Source organism: Canis lupus, chromosome 17 (assembly GCF_048164855.1).
Source record: "Canis lupus baileyi chromosome 17, mCanLup2.hap1, whole genome shotgun sequence".
Classification (NCBI taxonomy): Eukaryota; Metazoa; Chordata; class Mammalia; order Carnivora; family Canidae; genus Canis; species Canis lupus.
Genome location: NC_132854.1, coordinates 44,695,100 through 44,717,987, shown reverse-complemented (window position 1 = coordinate 44,717,987; position 22,888 = coordinate 44,695,100). Strand labels below are relative to the sequence as shown.

Sequence of the window (22,888 nt, the reverse complement as noted above, 5' to 3'; positions counted from 1 at the left end):
AATCTCCAAGTTGGTATTATGGACTCTAGAGCACCTATTGTTCCTGATTATATACTGGAATATTCCACATGGAAATACCAATCTACCTCATCCTTCACATGCCTGAAAGTAAAATTGTTTCTTTTCCACAAGTCTACTATTCCTCTTTATTCCTTATCTTAGCCAATGGAACCATCATTCTCTTAGGCTACTACCCAGTTGTCCCCATCTTACCATGACATTATTATTCACTAAGTTGCTGGAGCCAAAAGTTAAGGCAGCATCCTTCTTTTCTTTCTTCAGTTCAGTTGATCAGTAAGACTACATTGAGAAAATAATTTACATATATTCACTTTTCTGTATTTTCACAATTCCTATGGAATTTAAAGTCTAGTATTTAGAACCAATCGAGACATAAGATATAAGAGATAATCAAATGGAGATAAAAATATCTTTATTCCTGCTAAACAGATTGAAAATATTGGATTAAATATGGAGCAAAAGCGAGTATCCTTAAGATTCTCTCCAAGTCTTAAATGCAAATCAAAACCACAATGAGATATCACCTCACAACTGTCAGAATGGCTAAAATTAAAAAAGAAAAAAACAACCTCAAGAATCAAGTGTTGGTGAGTATGGAGATTCCTCAAAAATTAAAAACAGAACTACTCTACAATCCAGTAATTGGTGTTTTAAAAACAGAACTACTCTACAATCCAGTAATTGGTGTTTTTATATTCTTTGAGTATTTACCAAGAGAATATAAAAACACCAATTTGTACCAATGCACCTTTATGTTTATTGCAGCATTATTTACAATAGCCAAATTATGGAAGCAACCCAAGGGTCTGTTGACAGATGAATGTTTAAAGAAGATATGTTAGGGCAGCCCCAGTGGCTCATCGGTTTAGTGCCACCTTCAGTCCAGGGTGTGATCCTGGAGACCCGGGATCGAGTCCCAGGTCAGGCTCCCTGCGTGGAACCTGCTCCTCCCTCTGCCTGTGCCTCTCTCTCTCTCTCTCTCTCTCTCTCTCTCTGTGTGTGTGTGTGTCTCATGAATAAATAAATAAAATCTTAAAAAAAAAGATATCTTATATAAATACAATGAAATATTATCCAGCCAAAAAAAAAAAAAGAATAAAATCTTGTCATTTGCAACAACATGGATGGATTTAAGGACGATAATGATAAGTAAAATAAGTTAGAGAAAGACAAATACCATATGATTTTACTCATTTATGGAATTTAAAAAACAAAGGAAAAAGAGGCAAACCAAAAAACAGACTATTAACTGTAGAGAACAGATGGTTATCAGAGGGGATGTGAATGTGGGGGGTTGGGTGAAATAGGTAATGGAGATTTTAGAGTACCCTTGTCTTTCTGAGCACTGAGTAATGTATGGAACTTTTGAATCACTGCATTGTACCCCTGGAACTAGTATAGCACTTTATGTTAACTACACTGGAATTAAAATATTAAGAATTAATTAAAAAAATTTCCCATGTTTTGACTTTGGCACAAAAATTTTGAATTTAAGTCTCTTTCTTACATCTTCCTCCCACCTCCAAAGGAGGGAATTGAAAGAGAGAGGGAAGAAGGTAGGGAGAAGGAGAGAGAGAGAGGCTGCAAGTACATATACATAGCTTTTTATAATATTATCTCAACTCCTATGCAAGAGCAGGAACTGGTGTTTCTTGGTCAGCATGGCATTTCTAGCATCTTAAACAATGCCGATGTATATTGATACCTGATAAATACATGTTAAATGAATGAAAAAGAATATATAAAATCTTCCATGTTCCTTTTTCTGGGCTTGTTTGCTGATCTTGATGCTCTCATTCCATTTCTTTCATATCTCTATTAAAATATTTTTCTTTCTATAGAACCATAATTTCTCTTTTACATTTGTTTTACCAACTGTCATGATTGAATATTCGTCTTTCCCACAAGCTGATATTGAAGCCCTAACCTCCAATGTGAAGGTATTAGGAGCTGAGGCCTTTAAAGAGTAATTCAGTTTGGATGAAAGCCTAACTCTTGACGTCCATTCATTCTTTCATATATCTCTGCTTCATTCAAAAAACATTTATTATATGCCTGCTATGTTACAGGTACTTCTTTAGGTCCTGGTATATAAAAATAGCTGAAGAACAATCTCTGCTTTTGGCAAGCTTATAGACTAATAGAGGAATTGGTCTGGAAATAAATAAGTGCAATACAATGTTCTTCTATGAGAAAAAAATTTATATGGCATTGCAAAGTAGGAAATGTGTTGAATTTGCATTTGTTGAGTAAAAAAATGAATCAGCATTTGCCAAATATTTGGCCTTCATTATCAGATTATTTTTATAGCAAAAAATATGTATCTTTTTATCTTAATTTTATACATGACAATATATTGAGTAGGCTTTTATTAATTCTAACTTCTGCCCAAGTTAAGCTCTGTATTTCAGACATCTAACTCTATTAACTCTTTGAAGTGAAATGAAAAATAATAATTTAACATTTTTTTGTCTTATTCTATTTCCTGTGGTTGTACTATCTTTTCCATAGCCCTCATTTTACTTGAAAAAGAAACCATACCTTGGCAGAAGAAAGTTATAATGTGACAAATGGGTTTAAGTTATTTTACTTGATTCCAATTTATAGAATTATTGAGATTCAAAATGTCTTTGAACTGGATAATTATTAGTGTCTTTCTATTCCGAGATTGTATGATGCTAAGATAACACAAAGAAAACTTCTTGACTAGCTTGATAACAGTAGGTACTAGTCCACAGATTTTCTATCAGTATTTTTCTATTACTTGGTTCTTATAATTACTTTGTCCCCTTGCTATTAGTTTCTTTCCAGTTAAGATAAAGGCTGCCTGTTCAACATGATTCTATCAAAAGTTTACATATGTTTTCCCTGATGACCTTCCAGCTATAGAAGCATGTGGACCCCCTGTATGGTTAATGTTGTTGCCAGTGTAGTGTAATTGCTCTCTGAGCCAGGGTGTGGTCCCCTCCTTTGGGTATTTCTCAAAGGTTAACAGCATTGATTACAACCTGGATCCACAGGAGTGTTATCTTTGTTGGTGATTGCACAGGTGTGTATGAGCCTGCTTTTGGATAAGAGAGGTTGAGGAACAGGGTCTGAGGCTTGTTTGACACTGCAGGGAATGAGACTGAAACTCTATTGGGCTTTGCTCCTGATGGGAATAATGGTTCCTAATTGTTCGTAGCCAGTAGGACAATGTAATATCATTATTATCACGAGCCTAAGAGTCTGGCACTTGTTAACTCTCTGGTTCAGGCTGAGCAGTTCTGAGGTTGTTCCTCTCTATCTCCTGTGGTACAGAGCAACAAAACTCTACAGATTTGGGATCTTTATTAAATCACCTAAGTTAGAATGAGGGTTAGTTACAAACCACTGGGACCATCAGTCATTTAACTTTTTTTTTTACCATGTCTAACCATCATTTTATATTTGCTTCTAATAGCTGGCCTTATAAATCTTAATTAAAGTCTTTCTCAGCCACTGAATTTAAGCTGTCACCTGTTATAGCTTCGTTGAAATGCCTGTGTCCATTAAAATCTTATCAAAATGCAGCATCTATTACCTTTGCAGTTCATGTTGCATTTATCTCTACAAGCGTTGCTAATGGGGGGAGGGTGGATATCTGCTGGCAGTGTAACATTTCCTGACAGGTGGCGATAAGCAGCAATGGCTGGCTTTTCTCTCTCCATAGCCTTAGTTGTATCTTTAAATTCCTGGAACTGTAGTTTGCTAGATACAGGATGTCTAGAATACTTTAAACAAAAGTCAACCTTTGATTCTCATTCCAAGCCATAAAGAGGTAAAATATTCATGGTATCTTTCTGAGATCGTTCACATTTTAAGCAGCAGCCTAAAGTAGTAGAACTTTAGTTTGTTGGCATGATCCAACTAAGTATTTGCAAATTCAATAAAAAATGCATACCTAAATTCATGAACAAAGGAATGTGTGTTGCTTCTAAATTGCACTTCTGATATTTCCGTGTAGAAGCGGATGTAACTTAAATCCAATATGTCTGCCTTGGCATTATTGAATGGTGTTTTAAGCATTTGCTTTCTATAACTAGATTGACTAGGAAATGAACTTGAGAAGGTGAGAATTTTAGATGGAGATCTAAAAGTATGACTAAGTGAGAGATTTAAAAGTCGAGAGCTGAAAATTATGTAAAATCGACTTTCAGAGTACTGCAGCATCAAATATTATCACTGCAGTGACACCAATCAAAAATATTGTCGAGTTCTTTAGTCACGGGAAATAAAAGAATCAAATAGAGTATTCAGATATAAATCAGTGACACATTCTAGCACTAAACAATTTAGATACTATTAAAGTTTCACCCTTGTTGCCAGGCAGTTCACAATAAGGGTTAAAACACCTACCAGTTGTGATAGTCTGTCTTGATAACCTTATTAATCCTTCAGAGGCATGAGAGGAAATAGCTAACAATGGAGAACAAGTTATAACTGATGCAGTGTGTTTCATCCAGTTGTAATCTCTTCTCAATTATTCAAGGAGATTGTTGAGCCAAAACCTCTCAGATCTCTTGGTATCATTCATCTCTAAGAGTGTTGGTAGTATTTCTGCTGATTCTAAGGCGGGAGCTGGTCAATACCAATTTCTCCTCTCATTTTCTGTCAGTTATAATCAGAAGCTCTTCCAGGGCAGGACTCTCTTTGGGTGCTTGCTTCACTTATATCCCTAGTACCTGGCATAGGGCTCTACACAGGGTTCTCTGTAGAGGAATTTATAAATACAGGTGATTATGTTGATGGAGATATTTCCGAGGACACATCAGTGAGCAGGAAGACATTTTTTTTTCATTCTTTGGAGAGACTACAACCCTAAGGTATAAATGCATTACTTAATCTGCCTCTTAGCAATGTTTTTTAACAGAAAGAAAGCTACCATATTTCTCTGTCATCATGTTATTTATGCATGTAGAAAATACCTGTTATATTTTTATCTTAAATTTCAGAGAAATTACTAAATTTTAAGAGATGTTTTACTGTTTTTAAGACACTTTTTAGGGGGGTCTTTACATGATGCTAGTAGAGATGTTTGTAGAAACAGTAAATACATAAAATGTGTTATACAATTTTTATGTAGTGGAGCAATTTAAAAATAGTTACTGCATAAAAAACACTGCTACCGACATGCCTGAGTGGCTCAGTGGTTAAGTGTCTGCCTTCAGCTCAGGGCGTGATTCTGGAGTCCCAGGATTGAGTCCCATATCGGGCTCCCTGCAAGGATCCTGCTTCTCCCTCTTCCTAGGTCTCTGCCTCTCTCTCTCTGTGTCTCTCATGAAAAAATAAAATCTTTTAAAAAATCTACCTGGTTAATTTATTCATTTCATTTGGCAAGCATTTATATAGCTCTGGATGTAGCAGGAAATAAAAGTGTTCCTTGTCCTCATGGAATTAGTATGCTAGTGGGGAGGAAACATATGATAACCAAAACAAATAAAGCATGCAGAATATAAATTATGGTAATCTCTGGGGGAAAATATAAAGCAAGTTAAGGGTGATAGGGAGCTTCAGGTAAAGGTGCTGTAGTTTTTAATAGGATGTCAAAGAAGCCTTTATTGAGAAGGTGGCATTTGATTCAAGACCTGAAGAAGGTGAGGAAGCTCACCATTCAGCTCTCTGAGGACGAGCATCCTGGCCATAGAACAGAAAGTGCTAAGAAGTAGGAGCTGTTTGACACCCAGTGCACAGGCCAGTCTGGCTGTAGCTGGGCAGAAAGGGGAAGAGCAGATGAAGATGAGGTCGTAGAGGTCAGGAGGATGATGGTATAATGCCATGCTGGCCATTTCAAGACATTTTCTCTTATTTCAAGTGAGGCAAGAAGCCACTGGGGGTTTTGAACATAGGATAGATAGACTGAAAATACAATAAGATTTAAGAATTTAGAGTAACTGACTATATATAGTAGCTTATTAAATCAACAGAATTATTAAAGGGAGGAAGATTTTTTTTTTTTTAGATTTTATTCATGAGAGACACAGAGACAGAGGCAGAGACATAGGCAGAGGGAGAAGCAGGCTCCCTGGGTGGAGCCTGATGTGGAACTTGATCCAGGACCCTGGGATCATGACCTGAGCCAAAGTCAGATGCTCACCAATGAGCCAACCAGCCAGGGAGAAAGATTTTCAATCAGATTTTTCATTGGAATTCCTTGGAATGAAATTTCCTCTGATATTAGTATCAAATATATTATATATAATTTTTTTATATTTTACACAAAACTTAGATGTAATAAAATATTAAAGGATCGCCATATTCAGATACTCTTGTAATATCATTGTTCCTTTATTTTAACAGGCATGATGGGAATAAAAATATGGAGGGTCCTGAAAGATGTGAAGCAGACTGTACCTCTAAAGCAGGTGACCCTCACAGTCTCCAGTGGAAGCACATTGTCTCTCTGGGGTCGCTGCATAAATAGCAGCACCAATAAGCTCCCTTTAGAAAGGAGCTTGACTCGATAAAAGCAACTAAAAAGTGTGGACAGTAGTCAAACCAGAAGTTTTCCCTTTTAGAGAAAAGAACTATACAATCATAGGAAACTATTCTTCTATTTACATATCTGTGACAATTGAGTGAATTACTTGACTTCCTCAACTACAGTTTTTTCCTCTGAAATGGAAATAAAAATTTTTACATTATATTATGAAAATTCCATTAACAAATTAACTGGAAGCTCCCTTCACAGTGCTGGTATTGTTAAGTATACAATAGATTTCAGTTTATTTCCTTGTCATCCTGACCAACTTATTGTTTTTTTAAATCTTGTGATGGGATTATTATTATCCTTTTTTTTCCTTCCAGCTTAATTGAGATATAATTGACCTATAACATTGTATAAATTTAAGGTGTGCAATGCAGTGATTTTATACATGTATATGTTGCAAAATGATTATCACTGTAAGATTAGTTAATACATCCATCCTCCTCAGTTGTATGTGTGTGTGTGTATGTATGCGTGTAGTAAGAACTTTCAAAATCTACTCTTTGGCAGCTTTCAAATATACAACACGGTATTATTAACTATAGTCACCATGCTATACATTGCATGCCCAGAACTTTTTCATCTCATAACTGAAAGTTTATACCCTTTGACCATCTTCACCCATTTCCCCCATGCTGCACCTCCACCCTTGGCAATCACCTATCTGTTCTCTGTTTCTAGGAGTTTGATTTTTAAAGATTTCACAATAAGTAATAGCACACAGTATTTGTCTTTCTCTGATTTATTTCATTTATAATAATGCTCTCAGGGTCTATCCATGTTGTTGGATTGGCAGGATTTCCTTGTTTTATATGGCCCATAATACTCTTTGTACTTATATGTATATATGTATAGATACACACAAAAGTACATGTGACATATTTATATATATATATATTTCATTGTGTATGTGTGTATATATATATACACCCACATATACACACAGTCATCACACTGTACATTATATCTCCTGTATGTATTTATCTAACTGAAAGTTTGTACCTTTTGACCATCTTTCTCTGACTTCCCCTTCCTCACCACCTGTCTCTGGCAACCACAAGTCTGATCTCTTTTTCTATGCATTTTTTTCTCCTTTTAGATTCCATGTATAAGTGAGATCATACAGTATTTGTCTTTCTCTGTCTGACTTATTTCACTTAGTATAATGCCTTCAGATTCCATTTATGTTGTTGCCAGGATTTTCTCATTTTTAATGACTGAATAATATTCCATATATACCATAACTTCTTTATTCATTCATCTATTCATGGACACCTAGGTTGCCTTCATGTCTTGACTATTACAAAATAATGTTGCTCTGAACGTGAAGGTGTAGATATCTTTTTGAGTTAGTGCTTCTGTTACCTTTAAATATATCCCTAGGAGTTGAATTTATTGGCTCATATGGTAGTTCTATTTTTAGTTTTTTGAAGGACCTTCATATTGTTTTCCATAGTTATACCCATTTGCTTTCCTACCAACAGTGTAGAGTTCCCTTTTTTTCATATCCTCACCAATATGTGTTATCTCTTCTTTTTGATGATGCTATTCTAATTGGTATGAAGCAATATCTCATTGTGGTTTTTATTTGCTTTTCCCACATGGTTAGTGATATTGTGCATCTTTCTATGTACCTCTTGACCATTGGAATATCTTCTTTGGAAAAATATCTATTCAGATCGTTTGCCAATTTTTAAATTGGATTATTTGTTTATTTGCTTTTGAGTTGTATAAGTCCCTTATATATTTTGGATACTAACCCTTTATCAGGTATGTGGTTTGCAAATATTTTCTCCTATTTCATTCTTCTTGACCACCTTGACTCTTCTCTTTTTATATGCTACTTGGGTATCATGGCATTTATGTCTGGAAGGAAGCATAAAGGTCTTCGGCAATAATCCATCTGAAGCTTAGCTGCCAACTAAACATAAAATAAAGATTTGTCAGTTTTGAACAACACTAGAGATTGAGAACCTGTGTACTTCCATGATATTATACATCTCACTTTTGGAAAATTGAATAGCATATTGAGCATTATTAACTTTGCATTTATTACATCAAAGTCAATCTTCTAGGGCCAGAGGAAAAAAAACCCTAGTATCTTTTAGATGTTACATCTTACAAATTTTTTTTGTATATTTTTTTTATTGGAGTTCAATTTGCCAACATACAGCATAACACCCAGTGCTCATCCCGTCAAGCAGCCTTGCAAATTTTGAAGCCATCTGAGATATTTGCAGAATTTTCTCTTTTGACAAACATCTTTTGCTTCCTTCAGCTAGTCTTTGTATAACATGGCTTTGATTCTCCTCATCTTTTTGATGACTCCCTTTGAATATATTCCAGTTTACTGCTCTTCTTGAAGTGTGTGGCCTGTATGTGGTTTGATATAGAGGTGATAGAATGGAATTATTATTTCTCTTGATCTGGACAAAATATTTCTATTAATGCAGCCAAGAACTGCATTAGCTCTTTTGGCACCCACTACTCAGTGTTGATTTATATCAAGCTCCCTGTCAATTAATCCTACTGGGACTTTTTAAAAAAAATGTATACTCTTGCTAAGCTATGCCTCTGACATCCATATAAGTTTAGTTGCTGTTTAGAATAAAACAAAGTATTCTACATTTTTTTCTAATTCAATTTCATCTTGTAGGTCCATTATTCCACTTTTTGGAATCTCTTTTGGATCCCGATTCTATCATCTTTCAGGAATTAATAGTTTCAGAACTGAGCTCAAATACTCCAGTAATGTTCTTTTAAGAACCGTTCTTTCGGGACACTTGGGTGGCTCAGTGGTTGAGTGTCTGCCTTTGGCTCAGGGCATGATCCCAGGGTCCTGGGATCCAGTCCCAAGTCAGGCTCCCTACAGGGAGCCTGCTTCTTCCTCTGCCTATGTCTCTGTCTCTCTTTGTGTCTCTCATGAATAAATAAATAAAATATTTTTTTAAAAACCTGTTCTTTCAAAAACTGCCTTCTGAAACTATGAAGGAGTTTTAAAAGATGGTTCATTATAGAGATTAAAAGAATGGATCTGGGTGGCCTGATTTCAAGCCCTACCTCTGCCACTTTGCAGCTGAATTCACTGCATTAACTTTCCATCTCAATACAGTTAGTTAACAATTTGAGCGATGTAACACACCATCCTAGGCACATAGGACAGATTAGTAAATGTAACAGACAAACACATTTATCTTTCAGGAGCTTATAGTTTAGCAGGAGAAAAACCTTGGAAAAGTAATATATATACTCTCTAAACCTAAATTTTCTTAACTAAAAAATGGAGATAAATATACTTCTTCATAAAATGGTATATTCGTCAGGGTTGTCCAGTAAAATAGCATAAATAGGATATATGTATACACTTAAAAGTTTCGTGATTTAGTATGATTAATTGGCTCAGTGATTATGGAGGTTAACAAGTCCCCAAATCCACAGTCAGCAAGTGAGGAACACTGGAGAGCTGATAGTGTAGTTCCATTTGGAAGGCTAACAGGCTCGAAACCCAGGAAACACCAAAGTTCCAATTTGAGTCCAAAGTAAGAGAAAAACTAATGTGCCAATTTGAAGGCTGTTAGGCAAGAGGAATTCTCTCTTATTTAGCACTCTGTCTTTTTGTTCTATTTAAGCCTTTGATTGGGTGGGGCCCACCCACGTGATGGAGAGCAATCTGCTTTACTATCAATTTAAATGTTTTTACTGTCAATTTAAATGTTAATATTATCCCAACATTTCCCCACAGATACATGTAGAATAATGTCTGACTAATATCTGGATACCTTGTTGTCCAGTCAAGTTGATATAAAATTAGCTATTACAGATGGTGATGAGGATTATAGCAGTTACTGTACATAAAGGGTTTAGCCGAGTAAGCACTTACGAAGTGATGGTTATTATTTGCATGAAGTACTTTTTTCAAACCACCTCTTCTGTCTTAAGAATGGAATCATTGCTCTCTAATGCTCACACAGTAATTTTGACACTCTACTGGAATGAGATTCATTTGCAATTTGGTCTTAGGAAGGAATCAAGTTCACATAGTATATGGTTGGCTAATAATGACTTCTTTGCTACTGCCTTTGTCAAGGCTCTGTGATAGCTTACTCTCTGCCTCACATATTTGAAGCAAGGGAATCAATGACAGACATCTTGCTGCCATCTGGACAAGCCTACAGTGATGAAATAGTTATGAAGGTGTCTGATTCTTTCAATATTTTTTAGCAGTGCTTTCTTTTTAGAGAAAATATTATGAGATTGGATAGGTTTAAAGAAAGAAAGACTAAAAGGTAGGTTTTTCTTTTTCTTTTTCTTTATCTTTTTCTTTTTCTTTTCCTCTCTTCTGCACTCACTGCATTAGTTCACTTTACTTACAGCTCACTCAATAATTATCATTTCAGGGTAAGACTGGCTCATAATACTGCCAAATAATTCATACATGTAAAAATGGCAGTTGTCTCATTTACTTGTTATGCCAACACTTGTCAACCTCAGCAACAGCTTTCAGCTCTGTTAAATGTTGTTTAAATGTGAGGGATTTAAAATGAAATTGAAGCACCCTGCCTTTGATAATAAATCAAGTATGAATTTAATACTCTACTCAAAGGCAGCATGGTTAGTAAGGCTGGAAAGTAAAAATGACAGATTTTATGGTTTGTGGTGAGGATTCAGTTGGGATTCTGATTATCTTTTAAAGGTTGAAATCTAATGATTTTTAAGAATTACATGTGAGAAATACATTTTGAAGTAAATTATATTGAACTACATTAATAAATGATGAAAATACTTCAAAGGAAAATTACTTTGTAGAAGGAAAATAAGCATTATCAAATCATAAACTTTATATTTTGTTTTACTTTCCATTATGGAGTTTCAGCCATACTAAAGGTAGAAATAAAAATATTTCTGTCACCTATATGAAAATATATTAGTATTTCACAATATTTGCCTCACCTACTTTTTTAACTTCAATTTTAAATTTGTTTGCTCTGCATTTTTAAGGCATCATTTTATTTAGACATTAATTTTTTTTTACCTTTTTCTAATGGATAGCTGTAAATATAGGACATTTAAAGGCAAAAAACATTTTAACTTTTTTTCTTTTTTTCTGGAACGAAGTAAAGGCTTACCAAAGTTAAGCAATGTATGGAAATTGGTAGCCCTAACCATAATCTTTAATGATTTGTGAGGAATTTGATTTGCTTTTTTTCTCTAATCATTTACCCACAAATGAAAATTCTTCCCAAATAGGTGAGTATGAGAATCTCAGTAAGCAGAAGCAAGGTATACTGCTATTCAAAGAAAGCATTTGGCAAAGATACTCCCAGAGACTTCTGTGTATACAGGGAAAGTAAGGGCTGACTAGATGACAGAGTGGATTTATGGGCTCTGGTGAAGGGCAACATGGCAGTGTTAGTGCCATGTGGATGAGGTATGAATTCTGGGTCTGATTCTTAAGTAGTGATTTGCCTTTGGGCAAATTACAGTTTTGCTAAGCCATGGGTATCTCCACATCTGTAATGTTGAATGTTATAATGTTTACCTCATAGAATTGTGTTTTTTTTTTTCTCATAGAATTGTTTTGAGGATTAGCTACAATAGGTAAAAATTTGTTGTAAGTACTTAGGAATGGCAGCTAGTTGATGTTGTTGTTTTTTGAAATAATATAACAGGAAGCATATTCATGAAGTTTGTAGACATAGGGAGGAGTTGTAAAAATCTCTCTTGCCCATTTACTGCTCTATGTCCCTGAGCACATCCCTCAATCTCAACAGTACTCCTAGTGTCCTTGGCTCCTGAATGGGTCTAATACTACCTACTCCTTCAGCATTGTTTTGGGGAGCTAGTTTCAATGTTTCAGTATATAGTGACTCCTAATAACTTAATTGAAAATCTATTCCTAGTCATGTAGTTTAATTGACCAATTTCAATCGCTCAAGGTATTTTTGCAGTTTAATGATATAGGGCCTAGTTGTTGTGATATTTTTGCCAGTATTTTGATAGATATAACAGACAGGTGTATAAAGCTTGAAAATAGCTAAGTTTAGACCAGAAAGTTCTCAGTAGGTTAGGAATATAGGTTAAAACCAACAAAATAAAATTTATAGAGAAAAACTGATCAGCATAATAGTTTTAGTTGATTCTCATTTTCTATAATTTTTTTTTTAAGTAGGTGCTATGTCCAAGGTGGTCTTGAACTCAAGATCCTGAGATCAAGAGTGGATACTTTACTGACTGAGCCAGCTAGATGTCCTATGACTCTCATTTTCTTATGAGACAAACATGTGATAGGCTATTAAAAAAATACTTTATTTTAGGCTAATCAATTCAGGTGTAAACTATGAATTAAAGAACATAAATAAAGGTTGCTCTGTATTCAAATTGGTTAGACCAATGTGGAATTTTGTGTTTTTACCAGGATTCCACATTTTAGGAAGGACATAAAAAGGCTAGGCAAAGTTTCTCAACTTTGGCACTATTGACATTTTGGATAATTCTTCATTGAGGGGGCAGCTATCCTCTGCATTGCAAATGTTTAGCAACCTATCTGGCTCCTACCTGCTAGATGCCAATAATATCTCCAGCATCCCCAGCATTACAACAAAAAAATATCTGTAGACATTGCCAAATGTCCCCTGGGGTGCAAAATCACCCCTGGTTGAGAACCACTGTGCTGGAGGATATTGAAAGGAAGGTCCTAAGGAAAGTGAAGGGCTGAGAAGGTATAATTATGAAGAAAGGCATTCTAAGGGCTCCATTAATTCTATAATTTTATTTTGCTTTATATTTTTCTCTTTTTTAAAATCCATCTTTCCATTAAACTGAATTGTTGGCAGTCAGGGATTATGTTATATTTTAAACTTTTTTTTGAAGAGTAGCTCCTGGTATATTCTAGATTCTCAATGTTTTATAAAGTAAAATGAGCTAAACTGGAAAAAAAGTGACTTGATATGGACAGTTACTGAAGAGACATTTTTAGATACTTGAAGAGCTGCCAAAAGGAAGATGATATTAGATTATTCCATGGAAGAGAGAAGGGATGCTTCTTCAGAGGGCAGAGCTAATAGCAATGAGTAAAAGTTATGGAGGCCTATATTTCACTTCTTTTTTAAGGTCAGACTTTTAAACATTATCTTATTTAGCACCAGTAATTTTTAAAAAGATTTTATTTATTTATTTTTGAGAGAAAGAGAAAGCACGAACAGGAGGATGGGCAGAGAGAGAGGGAGAAAAACACTTCCCACTCAGCAGGAAGCCTAATATAGGGCTGAATCCCAGGATTCTGGGATCATGGCCTGAATGAATGAAGGCAGATGCTTAACCAGCTTAGCCACCTAGGTGCCCTAGCACCAATAATTTTTGAAATCCTCTTGTTTCACATTGAAATGAGAGTGTTGTATAATAGAAATGTAGCTACAATATTATTAGGATTCTAGGATATGTTATATAAATTTGTAAGCTACATAAAAATACTGATGAAATATAAATTTATGGTTTCTCTAAAGTTGTCTAAATTTATACTAGCAACTATTAAATAACTAAAAATAAAGCATGTTGATAGAGACAGAAGAAAAATAAAACTAAGGGAAAGGAAAGAAAATAATATTTCCTTTTTATATATATTTGGTAACTTTTGGTGTAGTGAAAATAATAGGAAACATCTACTGAATGTTTATTGTATTACCATCATTATGCTGTGCTTTAAAAATGCATTTTCATTTAATCCCTATAACACCCCAATGAAATAGATATTTTTAATTTCCCTTTTATATATGAAGACTAATTTGTAATTACAAAGGATGATAAGCATTTAAAAAATACTAGTAGAGTTTATAAAGTGTGTATTTCCTTCAAAGTTGTCACTTTGGAGGTCACATTTTTTAATTCCAATAATTAATTTATTGAACAGTATGAGAACAGATCTGGTCAGTATGAGAACAAATCCCAAAACACTTTCAATTTCCCAAAACATCATCAAAAATTATCATACAAATTCAGATTATAAGATTATTCTCAAATTATATTTGATATTGACTTTAGGTCTTCCTTAGTAAATAACCTCAAGACTAAAGAACCTTGATATGTAGGGAAGGGGCTTTTTTTTTTGTTTTTTTTTTTTTTTTTTTTAAGTATAGTTGACATGCAATGTTACATTAGTCTCTGGTGTACAGAGTAATGATTCAACTTCTCTATACATTATGCTATGCTCACCACAAGTGTAGCTACCATCTGTTACTGGACAACACTATTACAATATCATTGACTGTATTCCCTATGCTGTGCCTTTTATTCCCACGATTTATTTATTCCATAACTGGAAACCCATGTCTCCCACTTTCCTTTATCCATTTTGCCCATCCCGGTACCCACATCCTTCTGGCAACCATATTTGTTCTCTGTATTTGTAAGTCTAATTCTGTTTTTTGTTTTTTAGATTCCATATACGAGTAAAATCATATGATATTTTTGCTTCTCTGACTTATTTCACTTAGCATAATATCCTTTAGTACTATCCATGTAGTCATAAATGGCACAATCTCCTGCCTTTTATGGCTGCCTAATATTCCTGTGTGTGTGTGTATGTGTGTGTGTGTGTGTACTGCATCTTTCTTATCAATTCATCTGTCAATGGATACTCAGGTTACTTCCATATTTTGTCTGTTGTAAATAATGTTGCAGTAAATATAGGAGTGTATATATCTTTTCAAGTTAGTGTTTTTGTTTTCTTTGGGTAGATAGCCATTGTTGGAATTATTTGATCATATGAGACTTTCATTTTTAATTTTTTGGGGAATCTCCTTATGATTTTCCATAGTGGCTACACCAATTTACATTCTCACCAATAGTATACAAGAGTTCCTTTTCTCTACATCCTTACCAACACTTGCTATTTCTTGTCCTTCTGATTTTAGCCATTTTAAGACCTTATACATTTTGTTTAAGATGGTATCTCGTGGTATTGATCTGTATTTGGGACTTTGCATATGAAAAGGTTAGCTCTATCAGTGTTGAGACACATATCCTGGAGTAAATACTACAGAGATTATTTTATTTGGAGAAAAGTAGCCTGAGAAGAAGGACTTAGTATATTCAGGTTCGAAAGCCATATAGTAATAAGTGCAATTTCCCATTTAATTAAGGAAAGGGCAAGAGGATTAGACTCAAGTATGAGGGTTTGGGTAACAAATTATGAAGGGCATCTTGTCTGTAAAGGCTATGAAAGGCTAGAATCCATTACTGGGGGATTTTAGGGATTTCAGTGTGAATAAGTTACTTTTCCTCAGTTTGAAAATCTGATGGAATTTATTTCAAATCATAGTCTCTACAAAGGAAGTTATCTTTGAATGAGAAACATGCATTCATGCCATATCCTTTCCAGAAAGAATTAAAAATATTTTTTTTAATTTCAAAAAAATTTTAAATTCTTTTTTAAAATTGAGGGATTCATTTGAAATTAATTTCATGAATAAATGAAGTAAAAACTCAATTCTAAAATATGTATTAATATAAGGAGCATGGGGCTAATTATCTTGGGAAATCAGAGAAGGCCTAAGAGATTCATGTCAGTATTTATGGATTTATTTTTGGGACTTAGGTATATGCCTTTACTCTCCATCTTTTAAACAGAGGTACCAGATTTAATAAACAAGTACAGGATGTCCAGTTAAATATGAATTTCATATAAACAATAAATCATTTTTAATATTAATATGTCTCAAGGATTGTATATGTATGATAAAGATTGTATGTTCTTTAAATTCAAAGTTAAATTTAACTGAACATCCTATATTTTATCTGGAAATCCTACATAAGAGAAACATAGATCAATTAATCCTGAAGCTAGTGAATATTAAGTTTTCAGGGTCCCTTACTTACAGAAACATTTTTATCTAATGTTGTAATTGTATAGTTTTTTTCTTCTTTAAACAGCCTTCTCCCCAATTATATCAATCTTAAGCTCCTCAAAGCCTGAATTTGCTCCTGCAGGGGAGTAATATGAGGAGACAATAGACAAGGTGAAGGAAGAAGTAAATTTAGCAGACTCAAGAAGATTGTTGATGCCCTTGTCACATTTGGAAATTATTTTCCAGGAGATAATTAAATAATCACTGGGCCTTGAGGCACCTTTGTAGTTGAAACTTCACTGTCATTATATAGGCAAGAGATAGAGGAGTAAGTTTTACATTGTGTTGATATAGCCTTAGAGTGCGTCATCTAAATGCTCTGAGAAATTCAGTAAAACTTCTTTTTTCCATGGCAAACTTCTTTTTTTCCACGGTCAGCAAGTGAGGAATCAACAGTTTATTTTCTACTCACAAAAATAATCAGGTTTTCAGATATTGTAGATTAATGCCTAAAGGAAGTTTAAAAAATGAGAAAAGCAAAAGCAAATGATCTCTAGAGGAGTAGATCTGGCTTGGTGCCAAGATCCATTTATAGGAAAGGTAAAACTAAATAATGTCTCACTTCTTTATGTAATGTGTTACTCTGTGTAATAAATCCAAGAATTAATGACTAAACTGTAGTACATTCAATAGAGACCTTGAGGGTAATAATCTGCTTTTTAATGACTCCAGACAGTAGCTGGTGTTCACATTTCACAGTTTTAGGGCATTGAAATGCTATTGACTTGAGTTTTGGGATCCGATCTTTTGTGACCGCATAAAGTATTGGTCCTATACTATGCATAATAGGACACTAGATAATTGTTCCTAAGTTTTCACTCCTTTGTCTTATGCCATTGTTATGCCTTCCACTAGTATATGTGAAATATATAACATGGCCCCACTGAGTGGGCTTGACTGTGTGACTACTTGGGCCACTGGAATGTCAGTGGGCATGAAGCAACAGAGGTGGCTTCACGTGTGTTTGTGTGTTGGCTTGCCTTGTACTACTGTGATCCACTAGGAAAGAGATGTGCACCGGCAAGCTCCTGGTCATAGGAGAATGTTAAAAACACAGAAAGGAGGTAAATCAGTGGTTATGGTTACAAGCCATTGAGATTTGAGATTATTTTTATCCAGCATTTAGAGCTACATTCCAGCATTCTGTAGCCAGCCAATACTTACAGGGCCCATTTTGTTCTATCATGTGAACCGTATAGGTTTCTTTTAGATTTAATAATTCCTTATCCCATGCTTCTGGAATACAGTTTCTTCATTTACTTTCCCTCTATAATCTGCATTGATTTGGCATCGGTGCTATGATTCCCACGTTACTGGTGATGGATTTGAGGACCAAAGAAGTTAAATGACATGCTCAAATTACATATCAACTAAATGAGTAGGCTAGGATTTTGACTTTGTTTCTTTACACCATATCATTAGTTACCTATTCTTTAATAGGAGCCTGGTCTTATTTAAGATTCTTATGGAACTTGCCGAGAAGCAACTTGAAAGTATACAAGATGTTCTTGAGAACCTTTACACATAAAAATGCTAATTATAAAATCTAGGTTTATTAGGTAAACCTGTTTTTCCCATGGGAAGCTCCAGAAAGGTGTGGAGAAAGATTATCCTGAGCTTTCTGTGCTCACTGGTTTTGCTTCTAGAAATTCTAGCCCACATAGGCCTCAATTCACCTCTTAAATTATTGGAACTTGGCTTAAGATTTGATTAGTTTTCAAATAATTTTTGCAATTTGAGAGTAAAGAAAATTATTCAACAGTTGACCCGATGAGTTATTTTGTTCCTGGGGTCTTCAATCTGCTCCATTTATTTGCTTCCAGGTACAGTGCAAGAGTTTCATTCATTATATTCTATAAGGTTTTATACTTCTTTACTTCACAAATAGTATCTCTCTCTATGCAGGCTGCTGTAAGCATTATCTGTTAAAGCATACCTGCTAGGACCTTAAAATTGGAATACAGAGTCTGGAAGTAGGGGGTGCTTTATAGATAGCCTAGGACTTTGAAAATAGTTTTTCCTTATGATTCAGTAGGCTTTGAATCTTGTGACCCTAATTTAATATTTATTGAGTTCCCACAGAGTGTTAAGCCTTCAGGATGCAGGGCAAATTCCATTTTTTGTATTAATTTTGTTTTTAAATGATTTAATTTGTCTTATTTATATTTACTGAAGTACCGCAATATCGTTACAGATGTACTCACAGATCCATTTCACATGGATTGTGGTCCAAAAATGAAGAAGAAAAACTCACACACACTCATGTACACAAACTATGAATGTTCTGTAGGAACACTAATTTGCTCATTGATTCCATATAATCTGTGCCTCACCTTTTTTCTTGCAAAGTATAGAAACTGGCAATGCTTTGGTTTCCAATTTTATTCTTGAAGGTTAATATGAGAGTTGAGACTGCATAGCCTTCCTATTATTATGCTAATCAACAAAACTACTTTAGGCCCATTTTGAAAATGAACCCTCTCCTACATTACAAAAAATAACCTTGATTTTCTCATTCAAATTTGTCACCTTAATGTGAATCATAACAACTTATAATTCAAAGATAAATTATGAAGAGATTAATAAATAGCAGTTATTGTCTTCTTAAAATTCTTTCTCTTTATAAATAAGTTATAGACATTTACCATTGGCAGCTCTTCTGTAAAATTGTGTTGGGGGTCCCAGGTCTGCGTTTAATGTCAGAGGAACAACAGGCAATATTCAAAGTCAGTAGAACTGAATGTCTCCAGTTCAACAACGTGGAACTGAAGATCATTAACAGATTGAAAAGTTACAAAATAAAGTTTCTAAAGATATTTTGGAACACTGAGCATTCTGCATAATAATCCATAATAGGACTAGTGGTCAGTGTTCCATAAAATATTTGCTTTAAAATTAACTGTTGGTACTTTATTTTTAGAACTTGATTCTTTGTTCATTGTGGTTTGGGACAGGCCAGATGTTAGTCCAATTTCTAGTTCTTTATCATTAAAGCTGTAGATGCAATAAAAAGATAACTCCTTAGTCTGAAAAACAAAATGAACTATTTAAAATGGTCTTATGTACATAATACAATATAAAAAAACATAGAAGTATTGATAGGTTAGAGATAAAAGTTAAAGCTCCAACTTTTTTTTTCAGTATCTCAATGCATCATCTTGAAAATCCCTAAGGCGATTGAACCCCATTTTACAGGCCACTGCTTCTGATCCACTAGCTCAACTTTGTAGTAGTTTAGATGATCTGGAGAGATCCCACATTTGTTATTATATGGCTGATCTCAGGTTCATAATTACTCTTTTTGCTTGTTTCTAAAAGGTGGCTGTTATAAAAACCTTAATATATGTAACACCTAAATGTAAAAAGAGAAAAAGAAAAGTTTATGCCTCTATTTCCACCCAGGTGACTGGAGAAACAGAGGAAGTCAGTTTCCATACTGAGAAAGAGAGAGAATTCAGCAGACAAAAAAGTGGAATGGAGTGAAGAGACAGGGAGCCAGCCTAGTAAGTTCCTGGTTCTAGTTATTCTGAGGTCCAGATGTGTTTTGTTTTTAGGTTTATAATAAAGTCCTGTACCATTATATCAAATTTTTGAGTTTAATCTAGTTTTTTTTCACACTACAATAGTTAATTTTATTTGTTCAAGGCTCATATTGCAAGCATTAAACCAAACATGGGCTTTGATTCTGTGAGCCCAGATTCACATATTTAGGAAGATAAAAGCAAACTGTCATCCATGTATATGGATGAAAAACTAAAGGCTCACAGTTAATCACATCTTGGTTTTAAATTTCTACAGCCTAGAAGCCAGAAGTCACAGATCTTTTAGGTCTTTCTGGATATCCCACAAGGTATCTGCACTTTTCTTGAGCTGGGCTACCTCATCATCCTTCAGCTTCTGATTGATCACACTGATTAAGCCCTGAGCATTCAGGATACACGGAAGACTCAGGAAGACTTCGTTCTCAATACCATACATACCCTTCACCATTGTTGATACTGGATGAATCCTGGAGAGATTTTTCAACATGGATTCAATGAGATCAGCCACACTTAATCCAATAGCCCAGTTGGTATATCCTTTTAGCTTGATGACTTCATAGGCACTTTCAACCACCATCTTATGCACTTCCTTCTAATTTTCACTGGTTATCTGTTCCCATTTCTGGATTCAGTTCCTGAAGAGAAACACCTGCCACATTCACTCTGCTCCACACAGCCACACTTGAGTCGCCATGTTCTCCCAAAATCCATCCATGGTAGCTGCTGGGATGAATGCCAAATTTTTCAGCCATAAAATAGCGAAATCTAGCAGAATCAAGATTACACCCACTTCCAATCACACGGTGCTTGGGTAGTCCACTTAGTTTCCAGGTAACATATGTAAGAATATCCATTGGGTTGGAAACCACAATTATGATACAATCAGGACTGTACTTGACTATCTGAGGAATAATGAATTTGAAGACATTAACATTCCTTTGCACCAGATTGAGGCGGCTCTCTCCCTCCTGCTGGTGGACTCCTGCAGTCACCACCACAATCTTAGAATTGGCAGTCACAGAGTAATCTTTATCTGGCACAATTTTAGGTGTCTGTAGAAATAAGCTCCCATGCTGTAGATCCATCATTTCTCCTTTGAGTTTATCTTCTAAAACATTCACAAGGGCAAGTTCATCAGCCAGAGACTTTCCCAGAATGCTGATGGCACATGCCATACCAACTTGTCCAACACCCACTACAGTGATCTTATTGTTTGGGATCACAGCCTCTTCTGCAACTGGTGCAATCAGTTTTTCCTTAAGAGTTGCCATTGTGCCCCGAGACTAGTGGCTGTAAGAGTCGCGCGAATGAGACCAGGTTAGCTGTGTGCGTCTCCTCCGGCGCAGGATCCGCAAGGAGCTAATCTAGTTTTTTTTTTTTTTTTTTTTTTAAAGATTTTATTTATTTATTCATGAGAGACACAGAGAGAGAGAGAGAGAGAGGCAGAGACACAGGCCAAGGGAGAAGCAGGCGCCATGCAGGGAGCCTGATGTGGGACTAGATCCCGGGTCTCCAGGATCTCTGGGCTGAAGGTGGCGTTAAACTGCTGAGCCACCCAGGCTGCCCAAGCTTAAGCTAGTTTGAATGGGCTTCTAGTATTTCTAACCAAAGAGCATGAGGGAGGACAATGGGCACTTTCTACAATTTATGGCCCTTTGGAGATTGTAGCAGGTCACTCACTCTGAGCCCTGACCTTGTAAAAAGAGGAAATTTAACAAGAGCAGAAATGACCCTGCTCTGGAAAAGTCACAGTTGATAATTTTAGTTTTTCAGTTCTGTAAAAAAAAGGAACTGGTTATACCTTCACATATGTAAGATTTTTTTTTTTAATTTCTACTTCTAAAAGAGGAGATTCCATTTAATAAAGAGGGTTTTTTGGAGGCAAAATCATTTGAACATAATATCAATTGGCATAAAGCCTGTCTGTTGAAACACCTTAAGAGATTCTTGCTTACCAAGCACTGATGGTAAATGGAAGTGGCTTCCTTAATAAAATACCTGGCTGACTTGCTTTTACATCTGGCAATGGCCATTTTGGGGACAGGACTCAGTAGGCCTAGTAGGAAGGCTCAGACAGATTTTTCTTAGTCCTAACTTTTTTTATTAGATCCAGAAGTAAAATACAAATTTTACATAATCAGTATTTTAATTCTTAACCTTTATTCATATCCAGCCAAAGGTTTCTTAAAGTTTCCCTTTCAAGGGAAAGGACAAGCAGAAACGGCAGTGGTCACAGAGGTTGGGCTTCCCCTGTTCCCACTCTGCCCATCACTGCAGGTGGCCAGTCCATAGTGGTCATTCTGGCCAAAGGCAGCTTCCAGAACTTCTCTATGCCCCACCTGCTGTTCTCTGCAATGAGATCAAATGAAATGTGATGATACCTTCACACCCTGAAGATTCAGGGCAGAAGTCACCTAACATCTTGTCTAGATGCCTTTGTCCCCCCTAATTTTCCCCAGCCCAGCACTATCAGAACTTTAACCTTTCAGAGGAAAGTGATCAGCCACTGAAAAGTATTATTAGAGAATAAGAGAAAGAGCAAAAGCCAGGGTTTTAAAAGAGAAAGAAAAAATTTCCAGAGGAAGCAATTTTTAACAGTTTCTCCAAAAAGAGCTAAGTATTATTATTTATATGTTTTATAAGAATTAAAGGAGAAGATGAGGGGCATTTATTGATTTTTCATAATGGAGACTGAGCCCACCACTTGATTCAAGGTCTCTTCTAAATTGCCTTTGGAGTGCTCTCAGAAAAATGGTCACTAAAGATGATTTTGTGTCAGGGGCCACAAGTTTTGGCTGATTTTTTCCCTGAGTCTTCAAATCACACTGGAATGCAAATAACTGTATTAGTACAGTAGTTCTTCTGAGCTACTTTAGGAACCAATCTAAATGTTTTTTGTTTTTGTTGTGAGGATTCAC

The 22,888-nt window shown here is 35.3% G+C and overlaps 1 pseudogene; it reads right to left on the bottom strand.

The window, feature by feature from the left end:
- Positions 1 to 20,047: 20,047 nt before the first annotated feature.
- Positions 20,048 to 21,241, bottom strand: LOC140608054 (L-lactate dehydrogenase B chain-like; annotated as a pseudogene).
- Positions 21,242 to 22,888: the final 1,647 nt, after the last annotated feature.